The sequence below is a fragment of the Hirundo rustica genome, chromosome 1, assembly GCF_015227805.2.
Source record: "Hirundo rustica isolate bHirRus1 chromosome 1, bHirRus1.pri.v3, whole genome shotgun sequence".
Lineage (NCBI taxonomy): Eukaryota > Metazoa > Chordata > Aves > Passeriformes > Hirundinidae > Hirundo > Hirundo rustica.
Window position 1 is genome coordinate 9,945,214 of NC_053450.1, and position 20,987 is coordinate 9,966,200.

Here is a 20,987-nt window from a genome sequence, read left to right on the forward strand (position 1 = left end):
ATGCAATAGCACCTAGAGAATGTGAAGTGTTCCTGAAGTGCTATGTATTTATTTTTATTCCTACCCACTCATTATTGTAGCTGACATCGGTTCAAACAGACATTGTGGCATCTCTTTATGCTGTCTGTCCCTTTAAGAATTCTCGGCGCGTACCCCATAATCTTCCCCTTCCCAAGCAGTCCTGTGGTGTGTGTGGCTAAGCAGCACATGATTGTAATAGGCTAAAGAGAGTAATTAACAGAGACCACATCAGAGCTCTTGCAAAACATACAATGTGTTTATTCAGCATCGTGTCGGCTAATTCCTAATGAAAGGGCACTGCACAGCAGAGTGCAGGACCCCAGTGGTCAGAAATAGTTCCACTTAAATGTTATTTACCTATAAAGAGCTCAGTTCTAATTAGGGGCGTGGGAGCCAGCAAGGGTGAAATCAAATCCTTGTCCCAACCATATCCTCCATGCTAGTGCCTTAAAAAGTCTTTGAATAGACACACAAATGCTCAGTTGCTTTTGATTTGTATGCTTTTCCACTTGTCTAAACTTCCTGGTTTTGCCTGGGACTGGAAGTAGGACAGATTGAAAGATCATGACAAGATTTGGCTCTGTGGTATTTGTAGAAAACTCATGCACACACACAAAATTAAAAATTGCCTGATCTCACAAGATGCTGTAGAGCACTGAGAGCTAAACAGACTTTGTTTTCTTGTGTTAGGCTGAAGGCAGTAGAAGCTAAAATCTTCTTTGTTTTGCACAATATATTAGCTATCTATTTATGGTACTTACAAGGATGCTGCATCCTACGGAATTTCACCATTTTTTTTTTTTTTCCATAAGTATATATATTCCCCCAGCATCCCAGTAAATGAGAGAAACGTTATTAACTCCTATCTGAAGCCGGGAACAGAGATTCATAAAAATGTTAAAATACTTATGAGGTGCAGACAACCTTAAAGGCATCCTGGTGGTCATGAAAATTAGGTTTATTTGGCTAAAGGCTTTGACTCCCAAGAGCAGCATATTTACGTGGGGACAAGTAAATGGTTTTAGTATCTGACTACCCCCTTGCTCCTCTGCTGGATGTGCACACTCAGACCACTGAAATGGACAAGTCTGGGGAACATCTTCCAGCTCATGTTGATGTGCTTCTGCTCCAGATACAGTCATCCTTCAGGGAAGAACCTGGGCACGGCAGGCCTCTCAGGCTGTTCTGTATGAGATGGAGAGTTGGAGAAGGGTTACATTCCTACAGGGACTCAGGGTGGAAAGGAATAGGTACAGATGCCTTCACCCCATACTGGTCTCAGTCAGTTTGGTACTACCTGCCTGTATCCTGTTGCTGGCTGCACTGAGCCTTCTATTTCTAAGACAGACCTTCAGGGTCTAAGCATGTGATTTCTCTGGTGAATGACCTAATCGAAATGGATCCCACCTGTTACTACAGGATTTATCTATGGAGATGAATCCTGAGAGCAGGGCAGGGTGATGAGAGTAATTTACCAACTGCTTGGAATCCTCAGGGTGAGAATCCCTGGGCCAGATGAAAGTGGAGGGCTCTTCCAAGCTGTCAAGAAATTTGGCAGGATGATGACAGAAGTAATGAAAAATGTACCAATTTGTGCTTGCACTTCAGACATACCTTTGAGCACGTTCATCAAAAGGGTCATGAACTAGGGTTTGAAGAACACTTTTTTATCCTATAATCTGATAATTTCCCTTTTATAAGCTTTTCATTGTGTTTCTCTTTTTTTGTGCTAGAGACAGGAATGTGTGAAACCTGTCGGTTCTCCTTCTCAGGATGCTGCATGAACTTTCTCTTTAGTTAGTTATGAACCAGGCTGGTTCACCCCCAGGTTTTACTTTGAGTCTGAAGTTTGAACAATCCCAGAATCACAGCACAAAGTCTTACGCAAATGAAAGTGTAAACTGGTGTGAGTTAGCCAGTATTTGGTTCATGCAATGACATTCATGAGTGTCTGGGAGTCTGTGCATGCATTGGTTGTGCCTGTCCCAAACACTCTCTGTGCACTGAGTACAATATCTTCTAAATACCCCCAGGCCCTTATGACCACTGAGTCAGTTTAAACCCAGCCCACACTGGCTATATGAAACCTGTCAAGTTGTAAACTGCAGTGGGGCTGCCTAGCCCTGTCTGCTTAACCTGAGATTTCCCAAACTCCCACTTGGAATCCTTATGTGTGCTCAGCAGGACCTTTCTGAAGAGAGATGAATGTCAAGCCCCTATCCAGACCTCTCTGATGGTACAGAATTAGGTGTCAATTGCCTAAATTCTTCCTACAGTCTTACAAAATGCTATCAAGGGAGATGAAATTTTGGGTTGAGACTTAAAATCACTCTTGTAATCTCATTTCCAAGTAGAGCGAGATGGGATGTGGCCTGATCTCCCCCTAACTGTCTCTTACAAGGTTGGATGCAGAGCATCCATCCTCAAGGAACTCCTGAAAGATGATATTACACACCACATTTAAAAAGTGGCAATGTCCAATTTTAGCCTTTTCCTCTCTGTCAATCTAAGCACTTCAAATGTTTCTCAGTTCTCAGGTAGCAACTTGACATGTGTTCTTTTACCCTTGCCTCCAAGAAAATCATCCCTGGAGCAGAGTCCCAGACCATGAGGAAGCGCATCCATCTTCCCACACTTGCTAGTTTGCAGCAAAGCAGGTTTTCTTTGGCCGTAGCAATGAAACTCGAATGCAGCAACTTCAGCTGCCAATGCTCTGACCAGAAGGGGCCCAGGCAACCTGAGGATGAGCATTTGACAGACTGCTCAGTTTACTGAGCATTTCCAACATCAATTCCTTTAAAATTACATGGTTTTGTTTGTTTGTTTTTAATTTTTTTGTTTGTTTTTAATTCTGAAACAGACATTTTGCATCTGATTACCAACTAGCTTGCCTTGGTTGGCAGTTTTTAATTTTTAAAAATTTTATTATTTGTTTGGAGATCCCATTTATTGTAGGTAGACAAGTGGAAATCTCTCAGCAATGTGTGAGTAAGGACTTCAAGAACTTGCAAACCTGTAAGCCAGATGTTTGAGTTACATATAGAAAACCTCTGCCAGATTTCTCTTATATGAAAAACACATATTTACACAGGACAAGAGAAATTTGTAGTTAGTCTGATAAAGCCATGGTTGTGTCTGTGTGGATTCCAGGGGGATTTTGAGTGTATATCTCCAGATTCTTATGATCCTGCACTCAAGATATTAATTTTAATTAAACTATAAGTTATAGATATTTTAAATTGTCATTTCTAAGTGAACACACCAGCAATCCTTACACAGATTTTGTGGTGCTGAGAGTTTTCAAATGTTGCAGCAATATTGAAATTGTTTCTGTTTTTTAACCATTATCTGAAAATTACTGTCTGTGGCTTCTTATTATGCCACAGGAAGAGATTATATTGCAGGAGTATGCAACAATGAAGTTGAATATTTTTTCTCTCAAGTATTTGTGTTTCCATGGCTAGGACTGCTAAGCTCTTCTGCTCATTTGTTTTTTCCTCCAAAAATCAGTTACTTCAACCACTTTTCTACCCACATACCCTGCCATCAATAATAAAAGGAAAAAAATGAGCATCATTAAAAAAAAAAAAAAATCCTGTTTTGATTTTCTTCTGAGTTAAAGCTTTATTTCCTCTCTCTTTGCTCCCCCCTAGCTTTCAGGTATGTCAGCACAGAATCATTGTGAAAGGCTCACCTTTTCTCCCCAAGAGCCATGAAACCAGCCAAAATGACATTCTTTGAAGCCAAATGGAAAGAAAATGTCTTTGAAGCACAGGAAGACATGAAGATTCACTGTTTCCTTCCACCTCTGTGACTTTCAGTGAGGCACTCCCAATGATTATCTTTTGCCTTTTTAGCTTCTTCACTGATTTTTTTCCCATCCCATTTGTAATGTGAAAACTAAGTCCTGTCATGGACTCTCTATAAAACATGTAAGAGAAGGGTGGATTACAATAAAGCCTTTTACTGCTTTAGTCCTGAGAGCTTCTCCTTCTCCAAACAAGGGGCGATGATTTAGCCAGCAGTGAGCAGCAAGTCATTCAGAGACAATTCATCTCTTTGGCCATTTGTAATCAGATTCTTTCTGTCTAGCCCTTCTTCTGCCCATGCTCTTTTTTCTCCTGGTAGAGGTGGTCTGCTTGAGAACTGCTATGAGATTGAATGTCCTGTGGCACTTTTGAACTGCCAGGGGCTTTGGGTTGGTATTTCTGTAACAAGTCCCTACAGATATTACACACAACATTTGAACATTCAATTCCCTAAACATGATTTTGAAAATACAGCTATGGGCTTATAGCATTAGATCCTGGAACCCTCAGCTGAGGATTCCTGAAGGCATTATTGCCCAGCTAGTTAAGAGTAAGGGTGAAAGAACAGAAGAAAGGAAACCACATCATCTCCATTGTATAGATACATTGCTCATATGTGAGAAATGCACAAGGAATGAATGGCAAGGTCTGAATCACCCATTTGGAGGACCAGTCCAGCAGCTGAAATAAAAACCTCCAGTTTCCCTTTTTTTCCTTTTAACTGGAATAAATCAAAGCAGCAATGGAAAGCACAGGCGTGATCTCAAAACCATGTAATGGCTCTTTTAGGAGAAGTAGGTGTAGAAGTACTTGATTTTTCAAATGAAAATTCTGTTCTGAAGCTCAGCTCAGAAAGAGATAAACATCACTGTTCTGTGGAATTAAATTGTTCAAGAAAATAGAACAAAACCAAGTGAAAGTGATATTCTCTTACACCAAGATAAAGTGAATTGAAGACGTCATGGGGCAGGATGATCCAGGGGCCCAGAATATGCAGCTTCAGCTTAAATCAGCATGTTCTGTGGGTGCTCAGAACCTTCAAAAATCTGTCCCCTCAGCATCTTTTTCCTTAGTTGGAAGACCTGGCTCATTGCCAGACACTAAAATGTTAGATTAGGCAAAAGAAATTTAGCTAACTTGTTGAGTCAAGAGATTTCCTGTAACTTGCTTTAGAGGAAGGCCTTTTTGTTCTGAGGGTAAGCCAATGGTTAAATCTACTTTTGGAGTTCATATATTTAATTAGGAATTGGAAACTTGATAAGGCAAAAGGAATGGGGTAACATTGCTGCATCCAGCATGTGAGAAATGATTTGAATTTTTTGAGAAAGGAGGGAGATAGTCTGGAAAAAATATTCTGAAAACTAAAGAAAAAAAGCATTCTTTCTTAATGATGAGGAGCTACTGGTCTGTGGAACTGAAATTTCTCAGCTGCCTTTCTTCCACATCTAGAAAACTCATGTGCTAAGATAGGCAAGTGAAGATTTTATGCACAATTAAGTACGAGTTTTATTTCTTTGGGCTGAAAGTCTCCCTCTCCTAGAAAGTTTCCTCAAGACGAGGTAGGGCCATTCCTTTTTCATCTTGAGGTATCTCTCAACTCTGGAGTCCAAGTGCTTGATCTGCAAGTTTTCTGCACCAGCACACATGTGATCTACATGGGAATCCCTGTGCATGTTGGATTGTTGGGACAGAAGATACAGAGAAAGTGAAAATTTTACTCCTCACAGTTTTTTGTGGCATAGTCCTCTCAGAAGAAACTTCACATCAAGGATATGCCAGAATTCTAGGTTTATCTAAGCATGGGGTTGGGTGTTTTTTTTGTTTTGTTTTGTTTTTTTGTTGTTGTTGTTTTTGGTTTTTTGTTTGTTTGTTTGTTGGTTGGGGTTTTTTTTTGTTTTTGGTTTTGTTTTGTTTGTTTGGGGTTTTTTTGGTTTTTTTTGGTTTGGTTTGGTTTGGTTTTTTCTTAATGTTTGGTAAAAAAGACAGGGACTGTAGAAATACTTTGCTTTTTCTGGAAGAATTGTTCTGTGAAGGAATCTAATCAAAGACTCATACAAAGTATCTCTAATTTTTTTTCTTTGAAGCCCTCACTTAGGACATTTTGAAGGGGTTTAGAAATTTAACCTCAAATAAGGCAGAGATTTTAAACCTGGTACCTCATTTTGTGGGTGAACAGTGGTAGACCATAGGTATTTTGGGCTCATATGCTTTATCTTCCACTCCCACTGAAGGGCTTTTCACTTTATTTCAATATTTAAGTATTCATTTACAGTTATGTGCATTTACACTTACATTCAAGACAGAATCACAGCCTGCCATAAGGACTCTTGCCTGGAAAAGAGCACTGGTGGGTTCCAGCAGCTCTTCTTGTGACTTTTTAACCACAAAAGAGCTCCACTTCAGAAAAAGTGGTGAACTTCTCAGGCAGCACCTCTTTCTGAGAAAGAAGCCTTTGACCCAGGTAAACTGAACAGAGTGAACACAACCCTTGAGCATTGCAGTGGGCTGCCCCACTGTGGAAATGCCAAAACAGGATCCCCCACCACGGGGATGGTTTTGTGAGCAGCGCCCGTGCCTTTTTATTTCTTCATCTTAATGTGAGCCAAACCAGCCTGATTTAGCAATGACAGGACAAACCCTTTTGACAGCTAATGAAACAGACCCTTGACATTCCTATTTATCTGACTTGTCCATTTTATGGAGTGGTCACCTGATGTACAACAACTGCCTTAAAACACCCTGTAAATTAGAATAAACTTTGTCCATATCTATGGTAGCAATCAGTTCCAGGGTGGTGTTTTCTTTAAACATTCATGCCACAGCATTTCTTGTTTCATACTTGCAATCTCACTAAGCCAAGTATGAAAAGGAGGTAGGTGGAGAGCTACCTTCAGCCACAAAGCCCAGTGTAACTTTCCATAGTGAATTTTCTTTCCTTTCTCTGTCTTGGCATTTGCAATAATTTGGGAAAACTAAAAAACAGAAAGTGAGAAAACCTATATAAACTGATTTTTGTATTACTCCTCTGACTCTTGACTGAGCTTATCTTTCCATTTAATACTGCAGGATGTACTTCTGAAATAAAGAACATGTATTGAAAGAAAACATGATGGAGTCAGTTAATAATTAAACAACAGCAATTTGAAATACACCCATAGAGGGATCTACTAGATATCACAAGTCTTACATATTTGATAATTGCACAGGCAAGCTTTGTTTAATGAATGGTGATACTTGGGGGAAAAGAATCATGTTAGGAATTGTTGTGAAAGGTTTTATTTTAATAAAAGAATGTATGATCACACAAGCTCTTAAATCATATTCTTTCCCACACAAGCTCTTGCATACTTCTGGCAAAAGCATTACCTGTTTACATTTGCTGTGTTTTCACTTCAGCAGCCTGTGACTAATCCTTGAATGCAAGTGCTAAGGTTGACTCTGTTGAAAATGGCTTTGCTCTTTGTTGACAATGATTTGGAATAGGAGAAAATCACTTCCTCTGAAATATTTCATAAATAAAAGGGCATCAGAGGGGCTGTACAGGGTCAGCCCAAAGGGCTCTACAGCCCAGCATCCTGTCTCTGAGACCAGATAGGAGAAAAAAGGAAGCGTATAAGCTAGAAAAGAGAGTACAAACAGGGTAAGTATGGAGAGATCCCTCCATCCTCTTTGCTTTCAGGGATTTTTGTCTCAGGCTTTCTTGGAGTTAGTAGTAGATCTCGATAACGAGTATTGTTCAAAGATGAAAGCTGGTACTAGCACTGAAGCCAACTATCTCAGCCCGATTTTCTAGAAGTTTCCCTGTACTTCAGCCTCTTTTCCACTCCATTGCCAAGCTGCAGTTCCTAAGCCCTTGCAGTGACCTCACGTTTGCTTAGTTTATCAGGGGAAAAGAGAGAAAGATATTACTGGGTCAATCCACTAATAATTAGCTTCCTAGCATAACGTTGTGCAAAGTTTTTGATTCTATGTCACAAAACATCCTTGTCTCTAAACTGGATATGGATTTGACAGGTGGATCACTCGGTAGATAAGGATTTGGCTGGGTGGTCGCACTCAAATTCCAAGCCAATGGCTTCATGTCCAAGAGGACAAAGCTGACATTCCTTAGGGTCAATATTGGGACCAGCACTATTTAACATCTTTGTTGGTGACATGGGCTGGGATCAAGTGCACCCTCAGCAAGTCTGTTGATGTCACCCAGTTGTGTGGCGCAGTCAAGAGGTCAGAGGGAAGGGGCACCGTCCAGGGGGACCTGGATAGGCTTGAGAGGTGGGAACTGTGAAGCTCATGAAGTTCAGCAAGGTCCTGGCCTTGGTCAAGGCAGTCCCAAGAACAAATACAGGCTGGGTAGAAAATAGACTGAGAGTAGCCCTGAGGAGAAAGGACTGAGGGTCTTGGCTGATGAGAAGTCATGATGACCTGGCAATGTGCTCTGGCAGCCCAGAAAGCCAACACTGTTCTGGGCTGCATCAAACCAGTGTGGGCAACAGGTCAAGGCAGATGATTCCCACTTCTGTGCTCTGCTGAGACCCCACTGGGAGTGCTGTGCCAGCTCTGGGGTCACCAGCAACAGAACACTGGACCTGCTGGACCTGCCAGAGAAAGTGCAGAGGAGGGTCATGAAGGTAATCAGTGGGCTGGAACACTTTCCTGTGAAGACAGGCTGGAAGAGTTGGGACTTCTCAGCCTGGGAAAGGAAAGGCTCTGGAAAGCCCTTTGACCAGCCTTCCAGTACCTAAAGGGGGCTACAAGAAAGCTTGGAGGGGAAATTGTTTTACAAGGACAGGCAGCGATAGAACAAAAGGGTTTAAACTGGAAGAGGGTAAATTTAGATCAGATATAAAGCAGAAATTCTTCACTGTGAGGGTGATGAGACACGGGAACACGTTGCCTAGACCAGTTGTGGATGCCTCATTCCTGAACATGTGAAGGCCAGGCTGGATGGGTTTGAGCAACTTGGTCTATTGGAAGGTGTCCCTGGACATGACAGGAGGTTTGAGACTTGATGATCTTTAAAGGCCCTTTCAACCAAAACTATTCTATGATTCCCTGATTCTATGATTAACATAGCCCTGGGCATGAATTAAGGTTGAGGAGGAGAAAAACTTTTACTATTTCCAAACAAAAATATAATTAATATATTTCTTATGGACTATGATGTTAAAAAACAAAACAACATTTTTCATATTTTAAAGAATAGAAATATTTTGGTAGAGAAAGAAAAGCATATATAAGCTGCACTTCAATCATGCTTTCTGGATTTCTATGCCCCCAATTTCCTATTAGCCCTGGAGAGTGGTCTCCTCTGTCAGGCTGCTATCAAGGTCTTTGAACAAAGTTTACTTTTAAGGACCTCTTAACCTTTTAAGGGCCTCTGCTTTGCTTTAATAGTGCTGATACCCAACCCTCAGATGTCCCAGGAGATTATGGTCTCCCAAAGCTGCCATGCTGGTGGCAGTCTGAGAGGTTAAAGATTGCAAAGCTAAGGAGGGCATCCACCAAAGCTGTCTCCCAACATGTGCACCCAAAGAATTCAAGTCTGTAAGAGAGCAGAGTCCTCACTTTCAGACGTGTTTTAACCAGTTTGGTTTTGTCTAATATTTAGGTTCTGCTATCTTTACATTAACAATGCTTTTCTTTGGCCAAATCTCAACCATCTCCCTTGAGAGGACTCCATTTCTGAAGAGGACTCTAAATTTGAACCTCTGGTTGTGTGGATCACTTCACACCCATGTGTATGTCTGGTGGTAGGTTTGTCTCTTACATGCTCATAGCAGAATGGGATAAGGAGACAGGCTTTATGTCCTTACAATCATCCATTGAGGACCCAGTTGATGCTTCAGAAGATGAGACCAGGAGAGAAAAAGACCAAAAGACCATTCAGATTTGAGGAATGTACATTAAAGAATGTCTGTTAAAGAACAATCTGAACAGAGATGAAAAATACTTGCTCCTGTTGAATGCCAATTTGCTATCAGACAGATCTCTTATTTCAAGCTTTAAGGTAATGGCTAGCAGTAGTCTGAGAAAGAAAAACTGGATTTGGGTCATTTACTATTTAGCATGTGTGTTTTCCTTAATTTTATTATCTTAGACCTTAAATATATCTTTTTTGTTACTTTGCTTTTTTGCTACTATGAAGTGGCACAGTCAGAAGCAATAAAGGACATGCTGATTTAGGATTATATTTTACTCTGACACTGATCTTTGACATGATTTAGCTACTTTCTTCTCCTATTACAGTGTGCCATGGTTTTTGTTGAAATGGTGTTTTGAGAGCTAGGGTGTGGAAAATGTTGTGGAAGAACTGAGGGTCTGACTAATCACTCTGGAACAGAGCAGGCAGGATTTCTGGATTCTGCCCTTGCCCTGCCCTTGCTGCCATGTGTTAACTTGGCTGGATCTCGCTGATCTTTAACTTAGAATGCTAGAATTATAATTTAATTACTGCCCCCCGCCCCCCCCCCCCCCCCCCCCCCCCTGAATAAGAAAATATGTTGTTTATAAAAGCATTTACCTCATTCACTCTCTTAGCTCTTTTGTTAGCCTACTTCACCCTCCATTGTTGGCCCAGGAATATCTACATGCAAAACTTTTAGCCATATGGGCTTCTCAGGTGGTGGCAATGCTTTCTGTGTCTATTGTGTGTAAAGATAATAACTTCCAGAGACACTGGATTTCCTGGCCTGGAAGGTGTTTGTGGTTGTAGTAACAAAAGAATTAAAGCACAGCAGGAACAGTGGGGCTTAGAAAGCATCCCAGTAACAGCAAAAACATTCAGTACTTTGGAAATCTTGTTTTCCCTTTTTTGTCAAAATGTAACCTAAACTACATCCTTTCCTTGACAGCTCACCCTGCCCAGAATCTCCTAACCATACAGTATGGAGATCTGATACTAAACTCATTTAGATCAATAGAGATGCCCGCAGAGCCCTCTGATTCTGGGCTTAGAGGACTGCAATGTATGTGGCTCTTTCTTCAACATTTTAGCCCATCTTGCTTTCCTGTAGATGCTTTTTAAGCAAAGCAGGTGAGGTCAATCCTAATAATGTCTTTAGTCTCTTCTGTCTCTCTTCTTTAATGTATTACTAGGCAAAGTAAAAATGTAATGTGTGTAGCTTCTGGAGTGGCATTATTGCAGTGATTTACACTGCTGTCAATCCTAGCTGAGCACAGTCCAGACAGGGAGATTAAATTAGCTGTAAATGAGGAAAGGATGCGTTAGTGGCAGAGGTTTTATCTGTGATTTGAGCTGCTTGAGTTCATTCTGGCAGCTCTCCTGTGCAATCTCAGGCAAAACATTTTGGATGGGACCCGAAAAGTTACTTACTTGCTTAAGTTCCAATTGAGGCAGATCCCCAGAGTGATATACAGATTTTTTTAAACTGCTATGGTGCTTCACAATACAGAGATGCCTACTTTTTTCCATATAGGCTTGCCAAAATGCCTCAGGTCACATGTGCTCATACTGTAGATGTCCACAGGTGCCTCGCAATGAAAGGAAGTGCTGATAATACATAACATCAGGTAACACAAAGAAACCTGCCTCTCCCTGAGAGAGGAGTAAGTCAACTCATCTGGACCTGGAGACAGTATGGGATAGCAGGACAGCGGATGAGACACGGTAACTTTTAAACTTATTATCATTTCATTAAATCCTCAGGGGAAAAAAGAAAGGACAAGAAAACAAACAAACAAACAAACAAACAAAATCCCAAACAAGGCAAATCTTTCAGGACTGAGGCAGCCTCATCTGTTTGCCTCAATAACTGCCTTAATTTTCAGAGGTGCTGAGCTCTTGCCACCCAGGTGGTACCTATATCCTGGAAAGAGAGGATGCTTTGTCCTGCCAAGATGTTATATTTACAGGTGTCACTTTTACTCCTTGAAATATCTGCCATGACTTGACAGTTTAACCATTTTTATTTAAACTTATCACATTTTCAGCATTTTTCTTTCACTTGGATGTGGTTTTCTTTAACATGTAACTTTCTCAGAAGTTGATTTTTTTTTTTTTTTTAATCATCACAGCTTGCAATTTCATCTCCTCAGAAAACTCAGCTTTGAAAAGAATGGGTACTCCAGTTCATTTCAAGTTGTGCCTGTTCCTGGGTAGTCTTTCGGATAACAGGGAGTTTGCTCTGAGAGCAGAGCACTGCCCTTTGGGCCTAGGCACAAAGCCTCCATCAGGAGCAGTGTTTTCAGTCTACATAGAGGGAGGGAGCTGTGACAGGGCCATGATCCCAATGACAATTGAAAGGTAGGAGTAGGACCTCACACCTGGGGTGGAGGCATGAGTAAAAGAACTCTTGGCCAAACGGGCTCCAACATAGCTGTGGAAAGATAAATTAGTGGTGTTACAGTGCTGTCTCAGATGTTCTTTAAAGAAGTTCTGGGAATAATTTCTATGAAAGACATTCACCCACAGGGCACAGCGAAATTGCTGATTTGGGAAATAGGGATGATTCACTTATGTAAGAGACGCCCATACTATTAGCATATAAGATGCACTGCTTATCATAGCTTTTTTAATGGCATTGTGCCTAATTAATTCATGACACTTTAATTAATAAGTATACAAAGAAATATCCCCACATGACCTAAGCATTATGGAGGAGACTGTGCCCTACAGACTCTGTCTAATGTTGGTGTACAGGAACATTCCCAGTTTCTATAGGAGTTCAAAGTGTGTATGAAGTTTAATTCTAATTGTGAAAATTCTTTCCTGAGGGTGATTTGAAACTACCAGACTGAGGACCTGAAACCAAATAGTGTTCAAGGACAAAAGTATCCTGAAATTCTAAAGATTACTCATTCTACACCCTAGCTTAACAGATGGTTTCCACCACTGTAAAGGGCCACACTGAAAACCAGAGCGAAATATTTTCTCTGAACATCAGCCAAGTGGTATCAAGATATTTGTGTCTGAATACCTGGATGTACTGGTGGAAAAAGCCACGAAATGCTAAAGAATTTCTTACCTCTTAACAGCTTCATAGCCATGGGGGAAAAGAAAGTTCTATTTCATTAGGCTAGAAGCACTTAATAAAGTCAATTTAGGAGGTATTTCAAGTGCAGATGAGACAGGATAAGTCAAGAAGTCATGGACTTGGAAGTCGTAAGACCATGAAGATTTTTTAAAAATATGATGAGGACAGTGAGGATAGGTATCTACAAGATGAGAGCTAGACATCAGTGCAGATATTTTAGGCTTGTTCTGCTCTCAAACACATCTGATTTGCATCATAAGCCCCCTGCTTCCCAAAGTGAGAACTATGGAATGTTGCTTCTAAATCTCAGCATCAAGCACTGCAATATTTGCTAAACCACCAGTTTATGATTAAGATGTGCATATTCAGCTTAAGGGGTCTTAAATACATAATTTATCATTGTGTTTTAAAATATTTACATAAATATTTTACTATTTTGTGCATTAGATGCTTAACAGCCCCTCAGCAATGTGAGGATGGAGATGTCACCTTGGAGATCTGGAGTTCTTCTAGCTCATGTTTCTGATTGTGTCTCGAATGACAAATCTCAACCTTGTTCTGGGTAAGTTAAAGTTCTCACCTGAATTCTGAAGTAGATTTTCAGCAAATCTAGCCATAGTTATGGTACAGTAGGGAAATCAGACTATTTGATCTTGAAATAAGGACAACAGTTCTGGGTAGTCTTTGATATGCATCTCTGAGTGCGATGAATTCAGAGCAAAATCTCAGAGATGTGAACCCGAACAATCTGAAAACATCAGGTATGAAAGGCTCTTTGGGTGAGGTTTGCTTATTTTTCCTATTTACAAGACATTTGGTATGTTTTTGCATATTTGGTCAGTGTACTCAAAGTAGGGGAAGACAAATTATTTTGTTTTCCAGGGATTCTGTTCAGCACTCTTGAATTCTCTATACAGGCCCAGGATTTTAGTTTCTATCCCTCAGGCTAAGGAAGATTGGATAGTTCATCCATGGAATGTATTAATACCACTTCTTACTCATCCAGAGCAATCACTACAGGTTGTGCAACACAGAGCACTCCTTTTTTCTTCAGGGGCTGTGCTTCCTAACAGCCAAGGAGAGAGCAAGACTGCAAAAAAAATCCTGGTCCCCTTGTATGGAGGTGCTATCTCTAACCTGAAAATAAGAGCTCACTTTGGCATGCTTTATGATCACAAGTAGGAGGCAATAACTTAGAAGCAGGACAACAGAAAATACTGAGGTACAAAGTTTCTTTTGTGTCTCTCAGGAGAGGGTAGAAAAAGACACTTTGGAGGACTTCAGAAATGTGGGCTCCATCCTGGAACAAGTACAAAATTCCTGCATTGCCTTGGGCAAGTGACTTTGAAATTCAATTCTCAGTTTGCAAAATGGGAGTAATAAAGACTCATAGAAAAGTTGGAAGGATAACTCCATTAATATTTATGATGTGCTTAGGTACTCCAGTGCCAGGAACCTTTAGAGCTATCTACCCCACTAAAGGACACTCAAGTTCATGATTATTTTGGTGAGGACACACAGAAGAATGTCAACAGGAAGTCAGCACTGTCTTTTTTTAAATTAGTTGAAAAAATGGAATAATTGCCTTCTGAAAAATGCATGTATATCAGCCCTTGTCTTCCTCCTAAGCAAAGGTAAAAAGTTGAACTAAATGCACATTATGTAACTGGCTGTTACATGATGTACCACAGTCTTCCAAGGAAGCGACTACTGCCTCCTGGGAGGTGTGGTTCCATGACAAATAAGTTTATGTGGAATAACATGGTTATAAATGATCATGCTGCATGGCTGCCACAAAGCCCATCAGTCATTCAACTGCATGTGGGCACTGTGATTTTTTTAAAAGACGCTACGTTATTTTGAGTTTCTTGTTAGTGTTCTACCAAAATCTGTGTTTACTGGTTTGTTTGCAGTCAGTTCCTCCCCACTGCAGGTTTACTTGATGTTGAGGTACTATGTGATGGGAAAATGACATGTTGAGGAAGAGGTTTTTTTGAGTAGCTCTCAATCCTTTCACTAAGAGAGTTATTTGAACTGCCCATCTTTTGGCATTGCGAACTTTACTTCCATCATTTCAAGGCCTGATTTGCACAGATGAGATGAGATCAAAAGAAACTCTCTTTCGTTATGTCTGTACATTTGAACCTACAGTCTACAACAGGTGAGGGTACATTTGCCCCTGCCCTATGCCACCAAGAGATGTTATGAAATCATCCTGTATTTTTTAAATGTTTTATCACTGCTTGGAACAGTGCTTGGTCTTGTGTTTCAGCATGTTTATTTTCTGTGGGAACAGCGATCTGATTGCATTGCACGTGTGTGGGTGGGTAGATTATAAATTACAGACTCTGAGCTCAGGTGCGCATCTTGGGAGTGACTTTTAAATAGTTGCACGATTAACAAACCCCTCTCCTTTGTGGAATGGAAAGCAACTTCTGTCTCGAAGATCACTGCTTTACTTCAGGAATTATATACCCCATGGAGCCTGCATGACTTGATGCTGGAGGGGAAATATTTGTAGTGTTATGAATGTGAAGCCAGCTAACTAGTGAACTATGGGATGATTTATAGCCGACAGAGTCTGAGGGTAGGAAGAGGGGGAGCTTTACAGGAAACGTGTTCATAATTTTGGGGGGAGGCGGCATGTAGGAATGAATGACACAGCCTTTTATGGATGGAGTGGTTTAAGAAGGTCTTGTCACCAGTTCCTTCTGGTTGTCCCTTGTCTGGAAGCTGTCCTTAGCTGAGCAGCACATTTCTCTTTGACAAATTTTTCTTTCAATACAAAGCCAGTGAGGTTGTTTTGAGCAGCCAGGAGCAGTGGATGCAGAGTGTTCATGTACTTATTCAGGGTGGCACAGCTACCTGCCCTGGAAGTCCAGCAACAAAGAGCCAGTAATTAGGCTAGATTCAGGGGAACTATATGACCTCATTCTTGGCTGCCCTAAGATAGGTACTGCAGTTTTTATGGAGATGGATGCCATATAAATATCTAGATAGATTAACGATCTAATGGAGGCTTTTTCGTCATTATGACATCTTGAAACTCACTACCACTGTTAGTCCATCTGTGTATGGATTGCAGACCCAGGCCAAGAAATACTTAAGCAGATGCTTAACTTTAATTTTAGAAGCAGGCCCATTGATTTCAAGGGGAATACTTGCTTTTTTTTTTTTTTTTTTTCATTTTGCCATGTGTTTAATGCTTTCCTAAGCATAGACCTAATGCAATAGTTTCCATAAAAACAATGCTCAGCATGCCTCAGAATAAAAGGCTAGAGAGAAGGAGAAAAAAAAAAAAAAAAAAAGAAGAGGAATGGTTTTAGTAGTACAAAACAGAGCAGCATTCTGATCAAGTCTCCTTTTTAAGTGGTGTCACAATTTTACTGCATAATCCAACTGGATTGTTCAGACAAAAGTCAAATTTATGGAGTGTTTCTATTTAATGTTCCAAGTATCAGTCTAGAGCATATATACCTGATTCTGGAAACCTTCTGTTTGTAGAACTAGAGTTGATTTTCACAGGCAATGTGTAGGCTTCCTCCTCACAAAATGGAACCAAATATTTATTAGCAGTTAGAAATAGACCATTTATTTTTATATGTGACTTTCCACTGGCAATGCTATTGGAGAAGGCACACATGGTATGCACTTCTTAAAAATCTTCTTTTGATACTGTTTGCTAGATCTCATTAATTTTAGAGTTGAAAAAATAAACCATTGAAGTGACCAAAACAAACTGGACTGAATTTAAAGGGTCAGTACCTCAGGGTAAATATGACCTCAAACACAGAGATAGTAGAAACATATTTGCATACAGGAGTTTGCCAGTATTAGTATTGCCAGAGGTGGCTTTCATGAAAAAATGGATATATCCAGGTAAATAGCTTCCTATAGGATATAAATTCAAACAATGTTGACCTGATAAATTTCAAATTTAAAGAAAAAATATTGGAAGTTAAATAGGATCAGGATAAAACTGACTCATGGCTAAATTAATAGATAAATGTTAGGAAGAGCAAAAATATAGACAAGGACAAACCAATTGATTATCAATAAATGATATACAAAAGATTTCTGTCTGATTGTATCAAATTATATTCAATAGCAGAAAAGTTCTATAGGATTTTAAGGCCATATTTTATATTCACAGTACACAGTATTCTAAAGGAAAATGCATTATTTGTATATGCATAAAAATCTCTGTATGTGTCTGTATACACACACTCCTAAAGAAAAAGAAAAAACACTATGGTTTAAAAAAGTAATATATGCATTGCTTTCACTAGTTTAATTTTTCCTTGCCTAAGCAATGTCTGTTTGAAGAAGCTGGCAAAGTTTTATGTAGACTTCCTTACTCATATAACTTTTGCAAGATACAAAGTCACAATAGTTAGGGAAGAAGCTATAGCTTAGTCCAAGGTACAAGGCTTGAGAATATTTGAGCCAGGAAGAAGTTAAAAGGAACAGAAGCTGTTGGTAACAACTTTGTGGTACTGGCTTCTCTACTAGAAATGTCATTGAACAGACTTTTAGATTGTTCATAATTTTTTATAAAATGTTTTCAGTACAGAAATGTATGACTTTTTAAAAGTATTTTATATTATACAGTGTAGCAGACACCACACAACATAATTTTCAGCTGAAAAAAAATAAAATTATCATATTAGGATTAAAATATTCACAGACCAAATATGAAAAAAAGAGATTTTCAGGGCAGATCTAGCAGTTTTGTATTAGGTGAAGATACATGTGTTTAACTGACCAATTTTTAAAATAGTCCAATTTCTGTCAAATTATAATTTTGATTGCACAGTTTTCAAATATGAAAAAGACTGCTGTATGATTGGAGGATATATTCTGTTCCTTGCATCCATAATGTATTGGGAATGGACTGATGGACTTTTATTGGAAAGTTGCAGTCTGTGGCATAAAAGTACCAAATCTGAGGTAAAATGTACAAAATGGTGACAAAGGGTGAATGTGAAGTTCCTTACCAACAAACAAAGATTTTGGGAATTGTGTTGGCTTTGACATTGGAGAATAAGTCCTACAGAGCCTTGAAGATTGGAGATTAGGGTGTGGTCCATCTCACCAGCACATAGGTGTCCACATCTGACCAGATAAACTATGTCCTAAACTTTTCTAGCCAAGGCTCCACCAGCTGCACTGGAACAAGATGAGTAGTTTACATACACTGAAAAAGATGGAATGGGATTTGGTTTCCCTGGTTTTAAAAACAAGGTTGTATCTGTATCTAATTTTTAGTTTGTTTATTTTCAAATTCCACTCTGATCTGTGGAAATTCAGTAAGCACAGTCAGTGAATCTTCACAATGCATCCATTGCATCCTAAGACCAACACAGGGTTGGGGCGTACCAGTTTTCTCTATATTTTATTTGCCACAGAGATTAGAGCTCCTAAACCAATGAGGGATCAGCTTAGATGTAGACATCTTTGTTGTACATACCTCAGCCTGGGCGAAAAATACACCCTTACAACCTGGTTAAAGGTGACCTTGCACTAAGACAAAGAAGACTGGTCTGACGCTTGAGGTCCTTCCCAGATTAATGTTATCCTTTCAAAAAGAAACTTTTGGGTAAAAACTCCCACCAGAAATAAACTTAGAAGAATGTAGTAGACTTTCAGCTCCAGGAATAAAATGGTTTTGGAAAAAATCTCAGTTGAAAATGTGAAGCCAACACACCTGGAGTTCTTGGAATTGATTGAATTTTTCAGTTATACTGTTGAACAAGCACTTAATCTTGAGGTTTTTACCATTTGGCATTAGTAGTGTTGATATCCCTAATCTTAAGGATTTAAAACTTGGCATACAGCTGTGGCACATGAGAAAAATGGGTATGGGAGATCCATGGAACCTCAGACTAAGGCCCCAAGGGATGAGTGCCAGTGGTCTTCTCTTTGGAAAGCAAAAAAGAATCATAGAATCATAGAATATCCTGAGTTGGAGGGGGCCTGCAAGGATCATTGAAGCCATTATGCAACTGGGGAGCAACACTTCCTCTTCTTCGTTTCTGAATGAAAGTGATGGCAACTGCTGAGCTCTGCTGTTGAGGTTTCTGGTGCTAAAATGTTTTAGCAATGGTATTATCCCCAGGGTGGGAGGTTGTCTTCTCACCATGCAGTCAGAAAGCTGGTACCATTGCTGTCCAATGCACTTGAGGATAACGGTGTGTCCTCCTTTGACTTTTAGGAATTGAAGGGGGGACTCATATTTTCCATTTAAACAGCCACTGAGGTGCCAACTGCTCTTTTGCTTCTCACTCAGATGCTAGGATGCTGCATAAAAATAGATAACACACTGGGCTTTAGCACAGTAATTTTCCATTCAAAAATGTCAAGAGATTCTTTAGTGTCAGTAGGAACAACCTTGTCAAAATGGATACAAATCAGAACCCTGGAAAAGCCTGATAGAGAGAAAAATTAAGGTCCCAGATTTCCTTATTTCATTAGTTGAATGAAGATTTTTTTTCTCTCTTTCTGAAGCCCAAGTAAGCGCTAATCATGTTACAAACTGCCCAGAATGGTGTATGAAAACTGGACTCCCAGAATATGACCAAATTTTTCCAAGGAGAGAGTGGGGAAATTGTAGCAGTATCAGAGAGGGATGGCAGGTTGGATTTGGAGATGGAGGGTCTTAGAAACAAAGGAGAACATTGTACAAGGTCACTTGGGGAGTGGCACAGAAGGGAATGAGGAGCAGACGGTTGGCACAACTGTGCTGCATTAAGTAAAGTCCATCTGGAGCAGTGACTGTAAGTGGAATGCAGGATAGAAACTGTGCAGAAATGTGGGAGTGGATATAGGAGACAACTGTGAAAGGAGACAGGAACCTTATCATATCTGGCTGGAGGAAATGTAACATGAGGGACATGTAAAAAACTCTGTCACTTTGAGTGAAAATGGGCATTAGGGAGAGCAGGAGACAGTGGAATAGGTAAGAACACATATGGGAAACCTGTGTGACAATGAGAGAGAGAGTGAGTCCTCTGTCGGGTAGAGGCAAGGGATGGGAGATTGGAAAAGGCATTTCTGACAAAGCAGGAAAGGGCTTTCAGGAGTCCCAGGAGGCAGTGAGGTGAGCCTGGACAACAGCATTACAGAACCACAGTGTCACACATGGAACACCAGTGATTCTGATGAAAGGCTCACAGCTGGACAAGCTCCTTCAGGTCCATGGAAGCTGCACAGCCAGTGTCCATACTCCATCATACCCTGCCTTGCACCCAGACTTGGTGCAACCTGCATACACCAACTGAACCCGTGTTCCCTGCAGGGAGAAAATGTTGCAACTGGAAGAAGATGACTGAATGGAAGCCCAGGGTACTGAGGGTACGTGAGGACAAGCAGAGTTCACTGAAGGAGAGCAGCTCTCAGTGCATGGGCACCATTATGTAGCAGGAGGAACAGCCAGAGGAACGAGCGAGGTGGAGGAGGCTGAGTATTTCTTCAAAGGTGCTGGCTGCAAGGCATGGGAGGAGAGCCAGTGAAAGAAGCAGGAGAAAAAGGAGCAAGGGTTAGAACTTGGCATGAAGGGAGGGAAAGCTTGAGGGGAGATTTTTGTGCTGTTTGGGATCCTCTGATAATAAATCAGATTCCTTTTAAAAAAGCGCAAAGAGTTATTGAGGAAAAGACTAGCAGTGCAAGTTGCAGAGGAAAGAAAAGCCTGATGGTGAGCTCTGCAGTGTGCTCAGAAAAATAAGCTGTGTAACAGTGCTTGAGCCTGCCACCCAGCTGCTGCAGGCGAGTGTGAACAGTCCCTGCTGTCACTTCTTCTTTTTGTGGTCAGCAGTGGCTCAGATGAGAGCACATTCTTGTTTCAAAGCTCACAGAGAGCATTACTCACAACTTTCTGTCATCCTCTTACCTCTGTTTGAGTTTGAGTAGAAGGACAAAGGAAGATTTATCTTTTCTGTTTTCCAATGGTGTATCTTAGCAAAATATTTTTGCAGCATCAAGGTTTTCTGTAAAGAAATTTGGTTTAAATTTTGAATTGGAGTAACTGTAGAAGCAAAAGAGGAGAAATACAGGAAATCTGAGCAACTGCAATCAGCAGGGAAGCTTCCTTTCCTATAATATTTTCTCTTTAAAAGAGCAAACAGCCACAAAAATGTAAGAAAATATTGTCTTAATCTTTTTAATG